This window comes from Hordeum vulgare, chromosome 4H (assembly GCF_904849725.1).
Source record: "Hordeum vulgare subsp. vulgare chromosome 4H, MorexV3_pseudomolecules_assembly, whole genome shotgun sequence".
NCBI lineage: Eukaryota > Viridiplantae > Streptophyta > Magnoliopsida > Poales > Poaceae > Hordeum > Hordeum vulgare.
In genome coordinates this window covers 293,476,746-293,502,063 of record NC_058521.1, presented here as the reverse complement: position 1 = coordinate 293,502,063, position 25,318 = coordinate 293,476,746, and positions in this window count along the sequence as shown.

The window sequence follows — 25,318 nt, the reverse complement described above, 5'->3', positions numbered from 1 at the left end:
ATACATAAGCGTGAATCATTGGACATAGAATATGGGTGGAATAGAGTAAAGTGGTAGGTTTCAAAGGGGCTGAAGACTGGAGAATATATTCTCGTATCAACTAGGCGTACTAACGGGTTATGGAGACACCGATTGATAGATATTGATACAAGGAGTAGGGATTTCCATGCAAATGATGTACTAGAGCTATAGGTGCGCATCTAACTTGTTTTCTCATGAAGACATCAGGCATTTGAGGAAGCCCGTTATCAGAATATACAAGCCAAGTTTTTATTTTTTTATTCGCTATCATAGGAACGATACAACATGAGACTCAAGCGGAAAAGCCGTACTATTAAGAGGGGGTACGCATCACAAAATTCCGGGTGGAATCATCACGTACACTTTCCTCCGCACCCTCGTTTCCTCCTCAATGGAGCATGTGTCCATGCCCATCTTTGTCCCGAAGGACTCAAGCGCTAGTATCTCTCATGGGAGCGATACTACCTCTTATAATCGGTAGTACCACCTGCGTCGGTGGTACTACCGCTCCACGGCGATAATGGTCGAGCTTGTACCATTGGCGAGTACCATTGTCCATAAGTTTCGACACTTTTTGTGTCGGACTTTGTGGTAGTACTAGGCGGTCGTAACGCCTGTTACTACCTGGTCGGGAGTCCTTAGTTTTTCTAGGCTGGGCCCGTTGCTGAACCCCGAGTGCTGGTAGGAGGCGGTACTACCTCTTATTAATGGTACTACCACCCCTCGCAGCGGTAATACCGCTCCGGCAGTGCTATCGGTCCCTGCCCCCCACTCGGATCGGCTTCCTACCTCTTATCATCGGTAGTACCGCTCCCAGGATCGGTAGTACCGCTCTGGTACTGGAACATGAGGTGAGGTAGGGGGAGCTTGTATGAGTCATATATCTTTCAAAGTTGTCATATTCTAATGCATATCTATGTTTGAAACTTTCATTGTATGTTCTCATCAATTACCAAAAAGGGGCAAATTGAAAGCACATATGCTCCTTGGTGGTTTTGATGATTCATGACAACATACATTGTCTCTTGGACTAACACTTTTATCTAGTATATTTCAGGTATAGTCCAGAGAGAGCTTTGGAATATAGGATTGTGAGGAGAAGCCCCTTCATGAAGGAAGGAATAGGATTAGCTCAAGCTTCAAGCAAGAAGACTCAACATTTTATAAATGTGAGAAATCACTTTGAGTCCATAGGAAAGCCAATACTATTAAAAGGGGATGATGTATTATGATGAATTGGTTGCTCAAGTGTCCTAAGCCACATCACCAAAGTCGGTGCCACCAACAATTTCCATTTGGCCCTACCCATTTTACACTTGACATAACCTATGGAAAACCCTACCATCTTGTTTCCACCAACATCCCTATCGGTGCTACCGAGATATAGTGACCAACTTGCTGTTGAGAAGATTTCAAGAATTGGATATTCCTAGTTTAAAATCAGTCTCATCAAGATTTGGAAACTGCTCTAGGTCATCATATCGGTACCACCGAGATTCCTATATCGGTCTCACCGAGAATTTAAAAGTTGCCACATTTAGTGCAATTCGGTACCACCAAGATCCATTTTGGTGTCACCGAGTTGGGCAATAATGTTTTGATGGTTGGATTTTGGGGGATGCCCATATATACACCTGAACCTACCTCTCATTTGCACAGGAAGCACTTAGAACACACTTACACTTTCCAAATCCATTTTTCTGAGAGTGAGCCACCTACTCATGTGTTGAGATCAAGACATTCCATTCCAACCATTTGAACCTTGATGTCTAGCCTCCCATGTTGCATTTGTACGGCCATATTTCTACCCTAGTAGTTTTGGGGATTGATGACAACATTTTTGAGGACTAATAGTGTGCACTACGCCTTTTAGGTACCACCAACATTCCCGTTGGTGCCACCGAGATTGAGTGACCAACTTTGTGTTGAAAAGATTCCAAGAATCAGAATTTCCGAGTTTGAAATTGGTCTCACAAGGATTTCGAAACTGGTGTAGGTCATTCTATCGGTACCACCGAGATTCCTATATCCGCCTCATCGAGAATTCAAAAGTTTCCACATTTAGTGCAACTAGGTACCAACCGAGATTCATTTTGGTGTCACCGAGTTGGGAAATAAATTTGTAACAGTTGGATTTTGGGGGATGCCTATATATACCCTCCACCTACCTCTCATTCAGAGAGGAAGCACTCAGAACACACTTGCACTTGCCAGATCCATTTTTCTGAGAGAGATCCACCTACTCATGTGTTGAGATCAAGAGATTCCATTCCAACCATTTGAACCTTGATTTCTAGACTCCCCAAGTTGCTTTCCGCAAGATCAATCTTTCCTACTCCTACCAAATCTAAGAGAGAGTGATTGAGTGTTGAGGAGACTACCTTTTGAAGCACAAGAGCAAGGAGTTCATCCTTCTACCACATCTATTACCTTTTGGAGGGTGGTGCCTCCTAGATTTGTTAGGTGTCGCTTGGGAGCCTCCTACCTCGTGTTGTGGAGTTGCACCAAGATGTTTTGTAAGGGAAAGGAGATCGCCTACTTTGTGAAGATGTACCGTGAGTGAGGCTAGTCTTGTGTGGATGGAAGCCTTGGTGGAATAGACAAGGCCGCTTCTTCATGGACCCCATGTGGGTGGACCCCTCCGTGGACTCTCGCATCCATTACCCTCCATGGGTTGAAGTCTCCACTAACAAGGACGTACAATAGCACCACCTATCGGAACCATACAAAAAATCACCGTGTCAACTTCTTTGCGTTTGATCTTCATAAACTCTATTCGTTACTACATATCCAAAGTCTTAATTTCCGCTGCCATATTTGTCGACTAGAATGTGTAGGGTGCACTAGACTTGTTAGAATCGCTAAAATCTGTCAACCATTAAATTGGGAAGAGGCTAGGGTTTGAATTTATGCAAGTAGTCTATTGACATCCCCCCTCTATACACCTATTCTATCGATCCCATAGGTTCCACATGACACGGCCTCGGTAGTTTTGCCTTCTAAGCTTGACGTACAAACCATCTCGACAATGTTTGGCTCCGATCTCAATGCTAGATCTGAAGGGTGCTCCATGTTTTTTCGTGACTCGATGTTGAATCGGAGATCAATGTATCGACATCGATGTGGACGGGGTCCTCGAAGTGGTCTGATACTCAGCCCGAGAATGTGAGTTCTCTCCGGGTATCCGTGATATATTTCATGTTTCCAAACATGTTGGTCGAGCCTAGAGCAAATTTTTCATGCTGGCCGAGGTGGCTAGTCCCATCAACATAGAGTGTGACACTATCGAAGACAAAGAGCTAAGCAGAGAAAAAGACCTTGCCTCAGCTTTTTATCTCGAAGATCTAGGGCTCCAAGCTCCATTTTTGCCCGATCTCTCTCCCTAGCCAACAAAACTTTTTGATACTCTAGGGTTTGGTTGAGAGGGCCTTGATCTACACTTCCACCAAGAGAAATTTGATTCCCACCACTAATCCCTCGTGGATCTTGTTACTCTTGGGTGTTTGAGCACCCTAGACGGATGAGGTCACCGCAAAGCCATATTGCATTGTGGTGAAGCTTCATGGTCTCGTTGGGAGCCTCCAATTAAGTTGTGGAGATTGGCCCAACCTTGTTTATAAAGGTTCGGTTGCCACCTTCAAGGGCACCACTTAGTGGAATCACGATAGCTCGCATCGTGTGAGGGAGTGAGGAGAATACAGTGGCCTTAGTGGCATCTTGGGGTGCATTGTGCCTCCACACCGCTCCAACGGAGACATACTTCCACTCAAAGGGAAGGAACTTCGAGAACACATCCTCGTCTTCATCGGTTCCACTTGTGGTTATTTATTATCTTTACTTGTATTTACTTCCTGCTTACTATTGTTGTTAGCATCATATATGTTCCTCTCTTAGTTGCATATCTAGACAACCTATTTGATGCTAAACTTAATTGGTTAAAATAAAAGACCCCCTCTAGTTAACCATATAGATCCTTTAAATTGGTATCAGAGCCATGTTTCTTTATTAAGGGTATCACCACCCAAATAGTATTGTTGACGGCGGGGTTAGACAGGTGGAGTTGCCCGAGGCACCTATTGCGAACTTGGTCTCCCGAGTGGACCTAAATGAGGCCATGTCCACATTTAAATCCTCAGTGGCTATCGAGGTCAAGGAGATGCTTAAAGGTTTCCTTGGTACTTTCAAATTGTCTACCGACCCATTGCGTGTGGTTATCCCACAACTTTGGAAACAAGGACCAATTCTAAAAAGGAAAATACAAGTAATGATAGAGATAAATTGCCTCAAGGAACAAGTGGGGCAAATATCTTTGCGTCGGTTCCTCCTCCCATGGTCTATGGAGGACCGGTTAACCCACCGCATATTATTAACCTTGGTCCTCCACCTAAGCTTGTTAAGAATGATTTTGCTCACTGATTTTTTTGTATAAAGTCTCACTTGCATGACAATGTCAACAAAAATTTGGAGAATCATTAAGCAAGGCTATTAACCACATGATCCAAGAAACCTCACTCCAAGAGAAGAGGTTGACAATCAGCTCAATCACTCTACCTTGTTCATCCTTCAAGAAATTGTTCCTATTGAAGATCTTGCTCATTTGCGTCCCTACACTCGTGCCAAAGATTGTTGGGAGCACATCATTTCCATGTACAAGGGAAGTTCTAGTATTCAACGGTCGAACTATGAAGTGAAACTTGATGAGGACGGTGATTGGTTGTGTTTGAGGATGATGATCCTCGTGAACTCTATCAAAGAGTGACAACTCTTGCGGTTGCTTTTAAAGACCGTGGAATTGAGGAGGAGGTTTATGCCAAACAACCTCCCAGCTTTGTGAACCCCAAGAAATATATTCATGTTTATAAACTTCGTAAAACTTTATGTGGTCTTAAATAAGCCCTGGAGCTTGTTACAAATGCCTAACGAAGTTTCTTACAGAAAAGGTGTCGGTGCACTAAAGACTGGGGTCCCTAGTGCCCCAGACTTGTGTATGGGGGCAAAGGGCCCGTGACGGCAGGGCTTGGCAGAGTCCAGACTAGATGCGCCCACAAGATTACTAAGGCCCCGGCGACCCTACCTTGCTGGGAGGATAACCAAGGCCACGCCTGTTTAGTGGGCATGATCAACTCACCAGGCACGAGGCCTCTGCAAATCTCCTTTGCCGAGATGGCAACCGAAGCCCCCGGAAAGCTTCCTTGCCGAGACGAAGTACCAAGGCCCCGACAAGCTCCCTTGCTGGGATGACGGGCTGGGCACTAGAGGGCAACCACCCTTGCCACACTGCTGCCCCCAAGTTCCAGCGCATTCTTCATGCGCCAGCGCGGGGTGTCCATGTGTCGAAACACCTGGACACATGTCTTCACCAGCACGTTACAGACAAAGACAAGGCGTGCATTTAATGCACCCGACAGCAGTAGATGGATAAGCACCGCTCTAGGTTCACTGTAACTTCTCGTGTACCTACCACCGAGCGTTGTAGGTGACCCCTTTGCCTATAAAAGGAGGCCCTTAGGTCATTCACAAGGGGTTAGACTCTTTGGACAATGGCGAGAAGACGGTTATCATCAGTCACTGTAACGAACAACGAAACGCTTAATATGATCAGACGAGCAGGATGTATGGTTTTATGCGTAACCGGCCCGAACCTGGGTAAAAAGGCTTGTCGGGTGTTGATCATTAGCTCCACTCTTAATATCGTCTTTCCCCGCCCTACGATCACAAGGGAATCATGTGGATTCCCATAGGAGTCGACCTAGCAACGCCGACATCTTTGGCGCGCCATGTAGGGTGGGAATGGTTGCGTTAACCTGACCTAGCCATCAGCGCGACACCTCTTCTTCATCGCCATGGCCCCCAAGAGGAGGGGCGCTCCGGCGACCAATGCCCCCGTACCCGATCCTCTGGCCCCAGCGGGGGAAGGAGAAGGTATGCGCGTAGAACAAGAAGGCGGAGGCCCCGAGCTTCCGCAACATTCTGGAGAGCAAACCTAGGCGAGTGGGGTCCCCCGCGGCCGCAGAGATCATCCTCACCCTGGTGCGTCGAAGGACACAACTCTGTGACCAACCGACGGCGCGGCCACATCCAAAGATGCACCGGCGCCTTTCAAGGCGCCAACGCAAGCTCACACGTCGCAGACTTCTCAGGCCACTCAAGACGGATCGCCCGGTAGGGCAGCGATTCGCCGCCACCTAAGGGGGTCCCTGGATCCCGTTCTCGAGGTACGCCGAGCAGGCGCACCCGCTCTGCTACGGCGCGGGCTGGCGAGCCACCACGTGGCCAACAGGGAGCTCCTTCTAACACGGTTAGAAGTAAGAGCCCCTTGAGGTCTTCACACATCTCGCCGCCGCCCGCACCGGCAGAAGCACTGAAGCAGGCCTAGCTGCTCCTAGATTGCCCTCCAACGGCGGACAAGCAAAAGGAGTGGAGAGCCACCATCCAGAGCCTCCTCATAGTCGCTGATGGAGACCAGCCCCAGCAGGCGGGGACGTCGAAACGAACCTCCAACAAGCATGCTCGGGACCGTGCCGAGAAGACGGGGGCTCCCATGGCCACCGTGCACTCTCCTCCACGGCAGCGGAGACGGGTCATCGTCTGTGATGACTTGACCAGGTCTTCTGACCCCCGCCACCGCCACGACCAGCGGGACGTTCTCCGTGAGAGACGGAGGGAAGACGCCTGCACCCCTCATCGAGTGACGACGCGAGACACGTCGTCATTCAGATATGCGTGCTGGGACCACCGCTGGCACACCGGCCTCAGGGTACCCTGGCGACCTACCCTACGAGGTGGGTTGTCCAGCGTTTACCCACGAATTACGGCAGGTCCAGTGGCCCAGCTCCCGTACTTTCATGTCGGGGATCCCGGAAAAGTACGATGGCATAAACCCACCCGTCGGAGTTCCTCAGCATCTACACCATCGCGGTGCAGGCTGTCGGGGGAAAGATGAGACGATACTGGCCAACTACTTGCCGTTGGTGCTCAAGCCCAACGTCAGGTCGTGGTTGATGCACCTCCCCAAGAACTCCATTTCGTCCAGGAAGGAATTGTGCGAGGACTTTGTTGGCGCCTTCACCGGCGGCCACCGAGCTCCTCATCAGGAAAGCGACTTGCACATCATCCCCCAAAAGGAGGGTGAACCCCTCCGCAAGTACATCCAGAGGATTAGCCGCATCCAACACAACATCCCGGACGTCCACCCAGCTGCCGTCACCAGCGCATTCCACCAGAACATGCGCAATCGAAAGATGCGCGAAGAGTCGGCGATGAACAAAGTCCGTGATGTCGCCGAGCTTTACGCTCTAGCGGACAGATGCACGCGTGCATAAGGAGGAAGGAGCCTTCTCGGCGAGAATGCCGGTGGTTAAGTCAACTCCCAAGATAAAGACACCGACGTCCCCACCAAGAGGGGAAAGCGGCGTAACAAATAGGGGAACGGAAAAATCGTGTTTGCTGTCGAGGCGACTCGCGATGCCGACAGCGCCAAGAAGGCAGAAGCCGAGACCTCCGGCAAGGATAGCGTCGGGTGCGGCTCCTGCCAGGCCTTGGCAACCGCCGACAAATCAGATGGATCCGGCGCCCAGTACTGCAAGATCCACCACACCAAGGGACATGACCTCTAGCACTGTCGGCAGGTTGAACATCCTGCCGAGAAGCAGAGAGCCGAATACCAAAGGCGCGATTTCGAGAAGGCCCAGCAAGGTGGCAAAGTGTTAGGCGGGAAGAAGGGCGCCCGAGGGAGCCACCCCGACAAGATTAAGGGCAAGAAAGCAAGACCCGTGCAACCGCGGGATAAGGCGGAGGAGGATGATGATGAAGACTCCCCCGACGACGACTCCAACAACCATGAATTCTAGAGGGCAACGGACATGATGTGCCTTGAAAGAGGCGCCTTGCTGCATTCTTCCCACTGCCAGCTCAAGAAGTGGGCGCGTGAAGTGATTGCGGCAGAGCCCTCCATCGGCGCCCGCAAGCCCCTGAGATGGTCGCAGACACCAATCATTTTTGACTCTGAGGACCACCCAGACCGCGTTACCACGCTCGGGTGCTTGTCGTTGTTGGTATCACCGATGATCCACAACCTCAGAGTGACGAAAATGTTGGTAGACGGAGGGGCTAGCCTGAATTTCATTTCCCCCCGATGTGATCCAAAAGTTGTTGATCCCCAAAGAAGAACTTGAGGACACACGCGTGTTCCATGGGATGAACCCCGGGAAGATCCAGCCCAAGGGATCAACCCTGGTAACTTTCGGCAGCGACCAGAACTACCAGGCGGAAAAGGTCGTGTTCGACAGTGCTGACAACCCGTTCACGTACAATGGGATCCTGGGGCGCCCTGCGTTGGCCAAATTCATGGCGGCCTCACACAACGCCTACGGTACCCTGAAGATGCCTAGCCCGGTCGGCGTCATCGTCGTCCGCGCCGACAAGAAGGACGCACTCCGATGCACGGACCGCCTCTACCGGGAGGCCATGGCAGCACCAGTCGCCAGGGCCCCTTCCACCACCGCGAAGGTCCTGAGAGAGAAGAAGGCCGGCAAGATAATGTCCCACGTCGACCCGGACAAGCGCACCTCGCTAGAGTGTTATGTTGCTGACAAGGACGTGCTTGAGAGCTCCACCACGTGAAGCAAAAGGTCCAGGGCTACTCCACCCGAGACCAAGAAGGTGCCTGCTAAGGAAGACGGTTCGGGTGGGACTTTCACCATCATTTACACCCTCGACAACAAATAGGAAAGCGCACTCATCGCCTTCCAACGGGAAAATCTTGATGTGTTTGCCTGGCAACTATCAGATATTCCCGGCTTTCCTAGGGAAGTGATTGAGCACCACCTTGCCATCTGTCCACACGTGCGGCCAGTCAAGCAGAAGGTGAGAAACAGGCCCTGCAGCGGCAAGAGTTTATTGCCAAGGAGATCAAGAAACTAGAGGCAACCGGCCTAGTCAGAGGAGTCATCCATCCCACATGGTTGGCCAATCCGGTCGTTGTGCACAAGGCAAGCGGGAAGTGTCGGCTTTGCATTGACTTCACTGACCTCAATAAGGTCTGTCTCGAGGATCCCTTCCCCTTGCCGCACATCGACCAGATTGTCGACCCCACTGCCGGCTGTGACCTGCTATCCTTCCTTGATGCCTACTCCAGTTATCACCAGATCTACATGGTCGAGGAAGATGAAGAAATGACCGCCTTCATCACCCCGTGTGGCACGTACTGCTTTCTGCGGATGCCCTTTGGGTTGAAGAACGCTGGCTCAACTTTCACAAGGGTGATCCAAATCGGTTTTGAACCCCAACTCCACAGAAATCTAGAAGCCTATATGGATGACATAGTGGTTAAAACCAAGGACAGACCAACCCTTGTGTAGGACATGGAAGAAACGTTTGCCAATCTGCACAAAATCAACCTCAAGCTCAACCCCGAGATATGCGTCTTCGATGTCCCATCTGGCAAGCTTCTCGGGTTCTTCGTGTCCCAGCAAGGGATCGAAGCCAATCCCGACAAGATCAAGGCCATCGAATAGATTGAGGCACCGAAGCGCGGCAAGGATGTGCGACGCCTAGCTGGGTGTGTAGCTACCCTGAGCCAATTCCTTTCCAAATCCGCTGAGTGCACCCTACCCTTCTTCAAAATCCTGAAGAATACGGGTCCGATGAAGTGGACTCCTATGGTGGAAGTGGCTCTATAAGATTTGAAGAAATAACTCTCTTCCGCTCCTGTTCTGGTGGCCCCTAGACCATAGGAGCCGCTGCTCTTGTATCCGGCGGCGACCAACCAGGTGGCCAGTGCTGCCTTGGTGGCGTAGAGGTAAGAAGGCGATGAAGCCCCGGCAAAGGCGACGCCACTCAAAGAGGATGCGCACGGCAGTGAACAAGGACCCCCTACGAAATCAGGGGCAACCAAGGGAAGTCCTCGCCAACCGGTGAGCCTGAGCAAAGGAAGAAGTTGGTGCAATGCCTAGTCTATTTCGTGAGCTCCCTCCTACAATGGGCCATGACGAGATATTCCGGAGTGCAGAAGTTGCTTTTCATCCACCTCATGGACTTAAGAAAGTTGCGCCACTACTTCCAAGCACATGAGATCACCGTCATCACTCGCCTCCCGCTGCAAAGGGTTCTGCGAAACCCCGACGTAACTGGCAGAATAGTGGAGTGGGTGTTGGAAGTGTCCAGCTTCCGCCTCAACTTCGAGAGCACCTCGACCATACAGAGCAGGGACCTGGCGGAGTTCATTGCATAATGGACCCCGGCACCGGATGAATAAATACCAGAATCAACCCTCCCGGGCAAGGAATCAGGTCGAGAATGGGTCATGTACTTCGATGGAGCGTTCTCCCTCCAGGATGCCGGGGCTGGTGTGCTGCTAGTTGCTCCTACCGGAGAGCATCTCAAGTATGTGATCTAGATTTATTTCCCGCAGGAGAAGTCGACCAACAACACAGCAGAGTATGAAGGGCTGCTTGTCGGGCTCAGGATCACTTAAGATCTTGGAATTAGGAAGCTCATCATCAGAGGTGACTCCCAGCTTGTCATTCGGCATGTCAACAAAGACTATCAGAGCCCGTTGATGGAAGCCTACGTGGAGGAAGTGAGAAAGTTGGAGGAACTCTTTGACGATCTACAGATGGAGCACGTACCCCATGCCGAAAACACCATCGCAGATGACCTGTCAAAGCGCGCACCACTTAAACTTCCTGTGGAACCAGGGACTTTCGTGCTACGACTGACTCAGCCCTCTGTGGCACCATCAACCAAGCCGAACAAAAGGAAGAAGCTTAACTCCGGAAAGCACTTCCCGGCAGACCTGCCGAGGAGCCCCGGCAAGAACCTTGCCGCGAAAGAAGTTGCCGGACCAGGAGCGAGGCCTGTCAGGGGAATCCCACCTCGACAAAAGAGATGCCGTTAGTCCTTGTCGTCGAGCCCCACGCTCCGGCATGGGCGCAGAACATAGTCTCATACCACCAAACCGGGGAACTGCCTGAGGAAACCGAAGAAGCAGAAAAAGTGGCCCGCCAGTCAAGCATGTAAAACTGCCTGAGGAAACCGAAGAAGCAGAAAAAGTGGCCCGCCAATTCATGGATGATGCCCTCTACAGAAGGCGACTGGATGGCGTGAAGCTGAAATGCATTCCCCAGAAGGAGGGACTGGAGCCGTTGGCCGTGATACAGGGAGGAATATGTGGATCCTACATAGGGTCGAGGGCCCTCGCTGGCAAGGCATTCCAGCAAGGTTTCTTCTGGCCCACAGCCCGCCAGGATGCAATTGTACTAGTAACAAAGTGTGAACCATGCCAGTTCCATTCAAGAAAGCTTCATCAGCCAACACAAGCTCTCCAAACAATCCCTCTCTCATGGCCATTCTTGGTCTGGGGGCTCGATATTCTCCGGCCCTTCCCCCGCGCCGCCGGGGGCTTTGAGTACTTGTACGTCGCAATCGACAAGTTCACAAAGTGGCCAGAAGTGGAGCCAGCGTGAAAGGTCACAGCGCAATCGGCCATCAAGTTCTTCAAGGGGATAGTGTGTCGCTTTGGCATCCCGAACAGGGTCATCACCGTCAATGGCACCCACTTCACGAGCCGCATCTTTATGCAATACGCCCGGGACCTCGACAGTAAAATGTGCTTCCCTTCTGTCGCTCATAGTAGGAGCAACGGTCAAGCCGAAAGAGCAAATGCCGAGGTACTGCGTGGTCTCAGGACCAGGACTTTTGAAAAGCTCCGCAAGCATGGAAGGCGTTGGATTGATGAACTGCCGGCGATTCTTTGGTTGATCTGAACGACAACAAATCGAGCCACAGGCTAGACACCCTTCTCCCTGGCTTACGGGGCGGAAGCAGGTCTTCCCACAGAACTCATCTATGGGTCACCTCGGGTGCTTGCTTATGATGAGCTAGAGCAAGAGTAATTGTGCCCAGACGACGCAGTGCTCCTCGAGGAGATCCAGATTCAGGCAGCTGTGCGAGCCTCTCGCTACCAACAAGCCTTGCGCCGCTATCTTAGCCTCAAGGTACGAGCTAGTAGTTTTGAGGAAGGCGACCTTGTTCTTCGACACGTTCAGTCGGCCAAGAATACAAACAAGTTGACGCGAATTGGGAAGGCCCATATCGGGTAGTGCGAGTCACCAGGCCCGCCAATGTCCTCCTAGAGACCGAAGAAGGCTTACCGGTGAGAAACTCCTGGAACATAGAGCATCTTTGAAAGTTCTACCCATAGGGAGAGGTAGCCGGACTAACCGGCGACCACCCTTTTGTACAAGTCTTGCCGAAGTTGCATGTAATCCTTTGTACAAACCAGGCGAAGACCCTGAGCGCACTCAAATAAAGCATAGCGTTCCACATCATCATTTAGATTCTCAAGATAGAAAACATGCATGCATCTATGATTTTGTGAAACACACAGACTAACAAGGGGACCATGGCCCCGGCAGATAATTTCCCTTTTTTTCTTCTTTCCCTCGAAAGACAGGAATAACCCACGGCTGCAACAAGCGCCAAGATAATTCACTCAAACACCAAAGGAAGTAAACACAGCCGACAGATAACTTTCAAACACTTTGAGTAAGCCATTGAGTAAGTGCGTTCCTCTCCTCTCTAAACAAACTCGACTCTCCCACATGGAAAAACCTGTGCGCTGGGGATTGCTGCCACGAGCGTCCCAGAGGTCGCCTCGAAGCGCTCTCAACGGCAGAGGTGGCTTGTCCGGCACACCTCTCTTGTAAAAAGCATGCTCAGCATCCCACGGCAAAATCCGAAAAGGGGCTGGATGTCCCACCGGTAGTGACGCCCCCCCGCAAAGTATTGAAGGAAAGGGAGAAGGGGGCAATAGAGGAAGAGAAACGCTGCTCTCTCAAACGAGGCACTGAGTATACTGCTAATAACAATGTAAAGCATAGATTACAATAACAAGGGGCCTGGGGCTAGTCCCGCCGTGGACCTTGCACTCTCTTAACCTTGTCTATCCTATCAAGGATAGGAATAACCTTCCCATGGAAGGGCTTGGGGTCCACGTCCTTCGACAGGCGTACCATGTATAGGTTCAAATCGGGATTCCTCTACACCAGCTTGGTCAGCACTTTGAGGAGGACGTTCCTGGCAAAGCCGCCGGGCTTTGCTTGCCAACCGTGTCGCCTCGTTGGTCTGGAGGTGCTTCAAGGCGTCGGTCAGGCTCTTGAAGAACAAGGCCAAATTGAGGCTTGGAGAGGCCCCCGGAGAAGGAGCATGGCCGGGGCCTTCGAGATCCATGGTGGCCAGCTGATCGGCGATGGCGGACACGGCGTTAACAAGGCGCTCCGTCCACAACTTGACAACCTTCACATACTTGTTGTGGTCGACGGAAGCGGCGTCGAGCTGTTCTGCCGGGCCACTCCGAGTCAAGTTCTCCTCCCAGGCCACTCCCTCCTTGAGTGCCTCCTCCATGGAAATCAATTTGGCCCACAGGGCGTTCAGGTAGACATTGGCGTTGCGAAGCTGGGCGACCTTGTCAGCCGCGACAACCTCTGCATCCTTTAAACCGGCAAGGGCCTTGTCCATCGCGGAGGAAAGTACCGATACCTTGTCGCGGAGGCCATCGAGCTCTTCCTCGAGCTCTTTCACCATCTTGGTGAGCCCATCCTTGACGACTAAGGCAGCAGACGCCCGGTCGGTAACCTCCTGGAGCTTGCCGGCATATTCCGAAGCCTGGACGTCGAGATCACTCATAAACCGGTCTGCCAGCTCCTGAGTATGTTGCGCCACCAGTCCCTTGACCTCCTCGTCCTTGGCGCGGATACACTCGCTGAGTGCACGCTCGCGAGCGGAGAGCTCCTTCTCATGGTCTTCCAGGATTATCCGGACATTGGTGAGGTGGGCTTCCTCGGCTGAGGTTCGACGCCGAGACTCTTCCTCTTCCTTCTAGACGTTAGCCGACTGAAGGTTGAGCGCTTAGTCCTTGGCCTTCAGCTTCTCGCGCTCGCTCTACAATGCCTTGTAGGCCTCGTCAAAGTGAGCTTGCGTTTCTTAAAAATGCTTCTCAAACGCCTCCTCCGCCGCCTTGACGACCGCCTCCCGGGAGTCCAACTTCTCCCTCCTAGCGCGGTACAAGGCTTGGAGCTGGCCGACTTGGTCTCTCATGGACAGGAAGATCTGCTCTTTGCTGAGCTTTCCACCGCCTGTTTCCAGCCCCACTGAGGCGTTTGGACCAACGTTGGCGGAAATCTCTGCGTCGACGCTCTCCCCCTCCACCAAGATCCTCGATCGCTCCGTCCCCGGTGGGACGATGAACATCTCCTCACCGGCTCGAAGGTACGCGCTGCCCGGGTTACCCTCAGACCTGGGAGGCTGGCCGTCGCCTGCCTCTCCTCCAGCGGGCTGGGATTCCTCGCTCCTGGTAGTATCCCCGCCCCCAACAAGCGGAGAGTCATTGGGGCGCGCCTCCGGTCCCTCAACAGGCCCCTTTACAGGCTCCGAAATATCCTGCTCCTACTGCCGCTCCTCGTGGACGGCCTCGCGTGCCATGGCATCGCATGCTTTGGCCGCCGCTTCACGGGCGACCTACGTAACTACGGCGTCAGAATCCATCTCCTCGGCAGGAGAAGGATCTGTGGGACAGGAAGAGAAGAGGAATGATCGAAATCAGACAAGTTAATCAAGAAGAAAATTCAAGACCCAACTTGCGGATGCTTCTGGGCACGCGCTCACCTCCTTCCTGCTGGTGGATGGTAGCTGCCCCCTCCCCTGCTATTTACGTTGCCGGGGGCACATCCTCAAGCATCACGAGCTCAGACGATGCACGCTGGGGGCTTTGGCTGGGGCTGGGCACGTGAGTGGCCTAAGGCGTTGGCGGAGATTCTGGAGCATCCGCCAAGGGATTGTCGTTGCTCTGCTCCGTGGCACCCGCCGGGGGCCCCTTGCCGGCCGACGCGTCGACATCCACCAAGGGATCGCCCTCGACCGTGCGCTTGGGGCTTGCTGGAGGCACCCCGCCAGCCGATGTGTCCACTCTCGCCAATGGCTCATTAGCGGCTGACGCCCTAGCCCGCTTCACTGACCTTTGGGCCAGCGTCTGGGTGTCCCTGCGAATAGACGACAATACCATGTCAGCAAAAGCACCAAACAAGCAAGAGTGGGGGAGCAGACGGAGGATCAAACTCTTACTCATAGTCCTCCTCCTCCGAGCTCAAGATCGAGATATCATAATCCACCTCCGCCCCGGGACCCATCAAAGGGGGCACCACCCTCGAACGTTTGGCGGGCGCGGCAGGTGGGCTTTGCCGTACCGGGATATTCGAGCCGACGGAGCACTCGCTTGGGCTTCTGACGGGCCAATCACTCCTCAGTCCCCTCCTCCTCCTCCCGCGCCCCGGCGACAGGCATCCGTTCTTCTGGAGGGACCACGAGAGCCGAACTGTCGGAACCCCCGGCAAGCTTCGCTTGTGGTGGCGCCTCTCCGCTAGTCGCTTCCCCACCATGGGAGCCCGCACCCCCAGCCCCGAGGCCGAGGGTATGCTCCTCCAGCCGGCGAGCGAGGTGCGCTTCTTGCTCGGCAGTGGTTTCGCGGACGAGGCCTTTCTCTTCCCAGATGGAGACCTCCGACAATCCGTCGAAGAAAGTCGAGACCACCTCCGCGGTGGAATCCAGCTAGGTCGCGACCATGACGTGGGCATCGCAATCCGACATCATTGTCGTGAGGCTGCTCAAGTCCGAGTTGTTGCACAACGGGAGGACCCCCAACGACAGCCGGATCTTCAGCTCAGAACTGAACAGCTTCTGGCAGAAGTACCCAAGCTTCATGGCAATTAGATTTTTGTCCACGCCCGACCGTACCCGCATGACATCCGCCGTGTTTGCGAAGGCCGAAGCCGGCCTCCCTCCCCTCTACTACAGGGGGCGATGCGCTTGCAGATCAAATCGGCGGCCACCATCTCCATCGTCAGCCCCGCGGCCCTGAGGTGCAGGATCCTAGTGGTAGCGATGGTCAACTTATCGTCGTCAGGGGCAGACCGCTCCAGCCCTCTCCCCGGGACCCAATCCTGGAGGTCCTGGGCTCGCAGCAGTGCGGATATCCATCTTGACGAATCCAGCACCACTTTCCTCGCCACTCGTCCCACTTCTCGTCAAGGGTACCTCCCAGGTACGCCTCCTTGCGCCCAGTCCTTGGGGTGACCCTCATAGGTGGAAAGGTCATGCTCAAATGCAAGTGCTCCAGAGGACCCATTGGTAACACCATATCGAAGATATACCGATCTATCATGATCATATGCATCGGAGTAAAGTAATCAACATGGTATGCATAATTTTTTTCTCTCAGACATGGTCAATGGGCTGCTTTCCTTGCTCACATAAGTCTTTGAGGTCTTTGAGGTCTTCTGGTCGAACTCCGAGTACTCCGTCTACTTCGTTAACTATCATCGGAAACAATCACAATAAGCCACACAACAAGCAGAAACAAAAGTGCTCTATAAATATGAGTTTTATTTTTCTTGGACATCTCTGATCATAAGAAAAATGCCTAAAGTGTTTCTAAGGAATCTGTATTAATACATATTTTTGAATGGGGGAAATGGAGGCATCAATAGCCCCATAAGAAGTATACAAAAAATATGCTGATAAAAACGAGTGGATGTACTCATTTAATAGGTCGGGAATATAAAAATATTTAAGAAGTTGTTTCACTCGATTTGGTGTTGATATGAATATTCTAGGGGTTTTACAATATGGAATAAATAGGTATAGGTGTTATTTGTTTGAGGCAATAGAAATAAGGCACAGAAAAATGTTGACTAAGGCTATAAAATTAGATCAAGATTTTATAAGCCTCTGGAAATTGGAATCACTCCATTTCGAGTTGATTTGAGTTCTCTAGAATTTTTGCAAGGTGGGGTCAAAAATGTTCAAATCTGCATTTGAATAATAATACTATAGAAAAGCTTCTTGGGAAAATGTGCAAAGCACATATCTGTATAGGCAAGGTTTTTAGGGGCAGTAGAAATTTGAATCAATTCATTTGGAGTAAAAATGAATTAGCTATGTATTTTTGATGTTTCTGCTCAAAAGAGAAGGAAAAGGAGTTATATCATGGGGAGCTATAACGCGCATTGAGCAAGATAGCTCCTGGGCTGGCCCAGTGGCTCGGCTGGCCAGCGGAGCTGCTACGCCGAAGGCGTATAGCACCTAATACGCCTCTAGCGTGGAGAGGTATAGCCCACCTAGTGCACCTCCACTTATGGGACAGGCCCGCTCCCCTTGGGCCGCTGACGTGCGGGCCCCGCCTGTAGGCCCTTCTCCCTCGTCCCGCTCGAACAGAGGAGGAGCAGGGAGAGAGGAACCAAGCCGTGTCGACGCTTGCCCCGGTGAATCCGGCGATGGCTGGCGATGCCGCAGCCACTGAAATGCTTGGGGACCTGAGCCGCTTCTGATTGGGGGCTTTGCTCACCGGGGAAGCGTTAGGGGCGAAGGGTCCTGAAGGGGGCGGACGACAGCATTGGCCGATGCTAGCTGGCTTGCCCTGGCAGAGGAGAGGGCGGTCGAGGTGCCGGGGAGGATAGGGCTCTCGCCTGAATTTTGAAGCAAGGAGCTGCGGCGATCTTTAGCCATTGGAGGCAATGGGGAGCATGGGAGAGATATTGCATACACACGGGCATTAGTGGAAGAGTGAGGGGTCTAAAGGAGCAGAGAGGGGCTTGAGGGAGGCTCTATATGAAGGGCCGACCGAGGGGAATCTCGGGTATGCTGGGATGCTTTGGACACGGTGGCCATGCATGTGACTAGCGCCTTTGGGTGCACCCTAGTGTCGGGGAGGGGCGTGGACGGTCAAAGGACGCTCTGCGGCATGCTAGGACATGCTGCTATCGCTGGACCCGAGATGCAGGGCAAAGTTAAGGTGCGGAGCACCCATTTTGCATGTCAGTGGCCATGCTCTCCAGGACCTCCCTTTGGTCAAGCCACTGTGCATCCAGGACCTCCCTTTGGTCAAGCCATGCTCTCAAACATGCAAGGCATATTCTGTGGAGACTGATGGAGGGTTTTGGTTGCATTTGGAGTAGGGTAGGTGGGGCTTTATTTGTGGTTAAGTTGCAACAACAAACTTGGAGATAATAAAAGTTGTTTTCAAATGGGGAATCTTGGGAGGAAACTATGTATAACAGTGTTAGATATGTAAGAACGACAATACTTCTAACTCTCAGCTCAGGAGGAGTAGTGTAGCTAGTAATTGTTGTTCAAAGCTACATTTCTACCCAAAAACTAGTTTCAGAAGCGCTGCTCATTTTTCCCACATGAGCAGGCCCTATTTTAGTTGGGGATGATGCACTAGCATATTAGGGATGCCCTGGAAAGATTTGGGGGCATTGGCATGAGAAGAAGTATAGCAAGAGGGGTAAAATAGTGTTGCCAAGGTAAAAATGAGAGGTAGATAGATGGAGTCACCCTCCAATAATTTTCCACAGGCCATGGCAAGGTTACTGGAGGTAAAAGGGGTCTAGAGAGAATTGTGGTAATAATTTGAGTTCAAGGGAAATACTAGAAGGGGCCAAAGCAGCAACTTTGGTAAATGGACAAAAGGTGTTTGATGGATGTTAGGGCTACGAGATTGATTCCAAATACCATGAATCTTAACAAGATCACATCATTTGTCCAAATGAGCTTGTGTAGCAAATTTAGGATTTGTTGGGGAAGGTTTCCAATGTAGACCTGAAAAACCTAAGAAATATGCAGAAGTGACTTTCTGAAATTAAACACATGCAATTTAATCCCCACAAATGCACCACTTGGTGTGGTGGCATTATTTGAGTACCAAAGCATGCCCAAAAAGTTTGGGACCAATTGGAGAAACTTCACAATGTAAAGTTTCCCCAGTCTAGAAATCAAGACAATAGGATTTGAGGGGTTTGGGACAAGTTCATCTATTCTCCTTGATGCACCACTTGGTGTGGATGCATTATTAGAGCATCAGAACTTGTCCACCAAATGTGAGCAAAATTGGAGACACGTGGCAATGTAGAGTTGGTCAAACTTGGATTTAGACAAATAGGGTTCTGGAATAATTGGGGGAATCAAATCAAGTTAGATTGAGATGAAACTTGCCAATATAATCACATATATCATGTGTGACATGCTAGAATTTTACTGAGATTTATTGATAATATTTCTTAAAGAAATATTCCAAAAGCTTGAAATAGGCAGGAAGGGTTTTGAAGGTTTTTTGCCGTATATTTCGAACATGACCATGTGTTTAAACTCTCATATGTGGAATATATATCTCCACCGAGCTTCCCTAAATTTTCTCAAATATTTGAGAGCAATAAAAATAAATTTCCTTCATAAGGGACCATTTTTGGCCTTAGAGAAAGGTATTTAAATAAAATGGTAAAATAACTTTTAAAATAGTAATGTTGTGGTTTTTGGAAGCCATTTTGATAATGGGATTTAAATAAAATATTTGGTGCAAAATAACCACCCTAATTTGAGGACTTGTAGTACAAATCCCGACTCAAGGGTTTTTGAAAGCTTAAATCAAGGAGATGCTTTTTGGTGAAAATAATGTTTGGTAAAAATAGTTTCTGGTGCTATACACATGGCATGATCATTAGGCAAGGGTTTGGGTCAAGGAGGTGAGTCTGGAGAGTAGCAAGAACATTGGGATTCAAACACAAGCAAACAAGCAGGCAAGCAGCTATCACATCAAGCATCACAATCAGTCATAAAATTTTTATGCTCTTTGCATATGATTCACGGGGAGAGGAAATTCTTACATATTCATCCTTAGGGGAGAAAGTTCTAAAAATTCTCTTCGAGACATATCTATCATCAAATCCTATTTTTAGTATGTTCTCCATATCTTGGTACTTTTAGAAGCTCTTTGCATCTTTACAAAAGAGTACTCTTGTGTTATCAAACATTTGTTTTCAAAGTGTACTCCAACTGCTAAGACATTCAAGAACCTCAAGGTAAATATATGCATCATATCCGTGTTCAAGATGATCTCCTGTCTCTTGCACATATTGTTTGGAAGAGTGAGTCTTGAATATGGAAGCTCTTCATTCACATATGTTTAATGCATATAGCCAAAATCTACATGACTTGTCTTGTCATGCTACCTTGTGTGTGCCCATGCAGTCCAAAGCAACGATCCTTTAAAAGGGATTGCACACGTTTAGGGGGATCTTGTACGAGTCATGTATCTTTCAAAACTGTCATATTCCAATGCATATATTTATTTGAAGCTTTGATTGTATGTTGCCATGAATTACCAAAAGTGGGAGATTGAAAGCACATATGATCCCTTGGTGGTTTTGATTATTCATGACAACATACATTGTCTCTTGGACTAACACTTTTACCTTGTATATTTCAGGTATAGTCCACAGAGATCTTTGGCATACAGGATTGTGAGGAGAGGCCCCTTGATTAAGTAAGGAATAGGATTAGCTCAAGCTTCAAGGAAGAAGACTCTATATTTTATAACTGTGAGAAATCACTTTGAGTCCATAGGAAAGCCATACTATTAAAAGGGGATGAGGTATTATGATGAAATGGTTGCTCAAGTGCTTAGAGGTAGCCACAAAAAGTACTCAACCATTCTCGCACAAAATATCTCTTTCCCAAGCCACATCAGCAAAGTCGGTGCTACCAACAATTTCCATTCGGCCCTACCGATTTTACACTTGACAATACCTATCCCAAACCCTGCCATCTCGGTACCACCAACATTTTATGTCCGTGCCACCGAGAGTCAGTCACTAACTTTTTGTTGAGAAGATTCCAAGAATCAGAATTTCTGAGTTTGAAATCAGTCTCACCAAGATTTGGAAACTGGTGTAGGTCATTGTATCGGTACCACCGAGATTCCTATCTCGGTCTCACTGAGAATTCAAAAGTTAACACATTTATTGCAATTAGGTACCAACTGAGATTCATATCGGTGTCACCGAGTTGGGAAATAAAGTTCTAACGGTTGGATTTTGGGGGATGCCTATATATACCCCTCCACCTACCTCTAATTCACAGATGAAGCACTCAGAACACACTTACACTTGCCATATCCATTTTTCTAAGAGAGAACACACTTACACTTGCCATATCATGGTAGATCAAGATATTCCATTCCACCCATTTGAACCTTGATTTCTAGCCTCCCCAAGTTGCTTTCCACAAGATCAATCTCTCCTACCCCTGCCAAATCTAAGAGAGAGTGATTGAGTGTTGAGGAGACTATATTTTGAAGCACAAGAGCAAGGAGTTCATCATTCTACCACATCTATTACCTTTTTGAGGGTGGTACGTCCTAGATTGGTTAGATGTCAGTTGGGAGCCTCCTACTTCGTGTTGTGGAGTTGAACTAAGATGTTTGTAAGGGAAAGGAGATCGCCTACTTCGTGAAGATTTACCGTGAGAGAGGCCAATCCTATGTGGATGGAAGCCATCGTGGAATAGACAAGGCCGCTTCTTCATGGACCCCATGTGGGTGGAGCCCTCCGTGGACTCTCGCAGCCATTACCGTCCATGGGTTGAAGTCTCCACTAACATAGTCGTACAATGGCGCCACCTATCGGAACCATACCAAAAATCACCGTGTCAACTTCTTTGTGTTTGATCTTCCTAAACTCTACTCCTTACTACATGTCCAAAGTCTTTACTTTCCGCTGCCATATTTGTCGACTAGCATGTGTAGGGTGCACTAGACTTGTTAGAATCGCTAAAATTTGCCAACCAATAAATTGGGAAAAGTCTAGAGTTTTAATTTATGCAAGTAGTCTATTCACCCCCCCTCTAGACACCACTTCTGTTGATCCCATAGGTTCCATATGACACGGACTCGGTAGTTTTTCCTTCTAAGCTTGGCATACAAACCATCTCGACAATGTTCGGCTCCGAGCTTAGTGCTACATTCGAAGGGTGCTCCATGTTTTTTCGTGACTTGATGTTGAATTGGAGATCAATGTATCGACATCGATGTAGACGGGGTCCTCGAAGTGGTATGATACTCAGCCCGAGAATGCGAGTTGTCTGTGGTTATCTGTTATATATTCCATGTTTCCCAACATGTTGGTCGAGCCTAGATCAATATTTTTGAGCTGGCCGAGGTGGCTAGTCGCATCGACATAGAGCGTGACACTATGGAAGACAAAGAGATGACGAGAGAAGAAGATATTGCAACACTCAATGTTATCGTTTACCACACAACGAGACTTGCATGGGCCACCAATGTCGAGGTTAAATCCAGCAGATATAGGGTAGGCGGTCCCAAGGTGGTGATCTTAGATAAATAGTAAGAAGATGAACAACGTACATGATGTTTTTCCCAGGTTCAGGCCCTCTCGAAAAGATAAAATCCTATGTCATGCTTCTGTTGTATTGATTGTGTTGGAGTACAAATTACAAGATGATATTCCTTGAGATCGTATGTGAATGCGTGATTCTCTACCCTATGCTCTAAACCCCCGTCTTATATAAGGACCGGAGGTACCCAGGATTTACATGTAGGTCGGTGAAATCAAGGTATAAACATGTTGAAGATTCAAATGCGTCCTGGAGTATGCGCTAATTCTTTGGACGATTCTATCTTGAGCATGCTTAGGGGCATGCTAGTCTTGGCCCAATCATTGAAGACCCAAGGATCCTGAGGCAGACCCACTATTATGGGGTCGACGTTGTTAGAACTCCCTAGTCTAGGAGATGGTTAGTTGTTCATGCACCTGCAGCGGCGCCTAGGCCTCCTTACCGTCGAAGGATATGATTATCTCCTCCTTGACAAAGGATCTGATAGTCATGGATGCCCAGGGGCCCAGAGAGCAAGGGCGACAACACTATGATCCGCCTGGCAAAGAACCATGTCCGCCTACTGGCATAGAGAACCAGGACTTCAACAACGATAGAGTTAGAGGAGGAGTTGGATCGAAGAATATGCAATTTGGATGTCTGCATCATTGATGTATGACTTAAATAGTCATGGTCGGGCCATGCGAAGGGCCGGTCAAATCGCTTCAATGTGGCCAAACAATCGAAGTTCTCGGGATGCACCGTCTGCATTGAAGCGGTGACGCCCAAGAGGTCGTGTCCGTTAGATCCTCCCTCACGTCTGGTCTTGTCGCTCGACATTAATGATGGTCATTGCATGCTATGGGTCGGCATGAACGTTGCATGGCAAGCAGCGCAGCTGTTGGATGTGATGTGTGGGACAGACGAGAGGGGGCTTCTTGGTTGGCCACGATGATCAAAAGAGGCACGACATTGGTTCAAAGTCTTGCAAAGCTCCTACTGTGTGTCTCTGTTTTGTGGGAAAAAGTGCATCCAGACATGTCGATGGACCGATACAGGACCACATTGGATGGAAAAACATGTCTGAACCACGTGGCCCGAACGTTAACGGGCAGTTTAAGGCCCTCCGCTGTGTAGGCCAATACCTATGTCAAAATTATTTTTTGAACATTTGGCATGGGTGCTCTATGTTGCCCAGTTGGTGCCAAAAAAATTAGGGCATCGATACATCTACTTGCTTCTATGCCACACAATAAACTAAGTGTGTCACCGTACTTTATCAAGAGAAACAACGGCCGGAGACATTGATTTGTGTTGTTATTATTACATTATACATATGTGAGCCTGAGCTGGAACCAATGCCAAATCCTTCACGTTTGGCCTCGTTTATATGGTGGTCTCGTTTGGCCTCCCCCATCTTTATTTCGTCAGCGGTACAATGCTGTAATAATATTGATCATCACAATTTTATTTACTTACAACTCATGGATAACTCGATATAATGAACGAAGCAACATGACTCCAATATGTATGCCTCTGACAGTGTACCAGGATGTGCAATTATCTTGCGTGACATGTATTCAAGATATGATATTTGGTGGCTTTGCCACAAATGCTATTATGAACGGTGGCTGTTCCACCAACTATGTCAGCTCTATATGATCATGCAAAGCAATATGATGATGAACGAATTAGTCATGTTAAGTGAAGATGGAATTTGCATGGCAATATATCTCGCAATGGCTATGGAAATGCCATAATTGGTAGATATGGTGGCTGTTTTGAGGATGATATAATAAGGCATATGAACAACAGAGAGTATAATGTCATGGAGTTTGGATGCACCGGCGAAAGTTAAACCAGTCCTCGAGGTGAGAATGTTCTATGCGCGGTACTATAGAGGCTAGCAAATATGAGGAGGTGAGATTGCGTATGTCCATGGTGTCAAATTGGTAATGAAGAACTAATATAATTATTGCAAAGTTTTATTAGTCTTATCACAAATCAAAGTACTACTAGCATGCCCCGAGGGAGATGGTTGGTAGGAATTAACCATCGCACGACTCCGACTCGAAACAACACTAGGTTTTCAACGAGGAATAGAAATGCTCACATATTATCACCATGCCCTTTTAATTTTTCGAATGTTAAAGAACTTTTCACATCTATTAAGGCCAACACCTCTCTGAACTAATGATTATGCACTCACACCTTTTCATATCACCACATGAATATCACCAACCACAATTTCTCTATATGTGCTACATGATGGTTTTAATTATCACTTATTGAACACTTACTATTTTTGATCTAGCATTATCACCCATGCAAATTACCGTCACTATTTACTAACTCTTAGCAAAGTATAAGTGAGGAAGGAGAGCATGTTATTTCTATAAAATTTACATGCCATCGTGCTCAAAAAGATATAAGTGAAGTACTAAAGAAACTTGTAAGCTCAAAAGATATAAGTGAAGCACATACAATATTCTAAAAAATCATGGTGATGGTGTGTGTCTCTCATATAGGTGTGTCCAGCAAACAATGATTGTGGGAAACTGAAAGCAAAGGTAAACAATAGCAAACGATGCTCCAAGCAAAACTCATATCAGGTGACGAATAAAAATGTAGCTCCATGTAACATACCGATGGATTGAGACGAAAGAGGGGATGCCTTCCCGGGGCATCCCTAGCTTAGACGCTTGAGTATTCCTAGAATATTACCTTGGGGTGCCTTGGTAATCCACAAGATTATGCTCTTGCCACTTCTCATTCTTTTATCCATCGAGCTAATACCCAAAACATGAAAACTTCAATCACACAAAACTCAACATAACTTCGTGAGATCCGTTAGTATAGGCAACATAATAAACACTTGTAGGTACTGTTATAAATTGTTTTTTATTTTATTTTTGCATATGGTAATTGTTTCTTACTTCTCCATGGCTTATACCCCCCATATAATTGATAGCAAAATGAAAACAAGCAAACTGTGCATGCAAAAACAGAATCTTCTTAAAACATAACAGCCTGTAGTAATATATTGAATTGATATACTTCTGTAACACCAAAAATT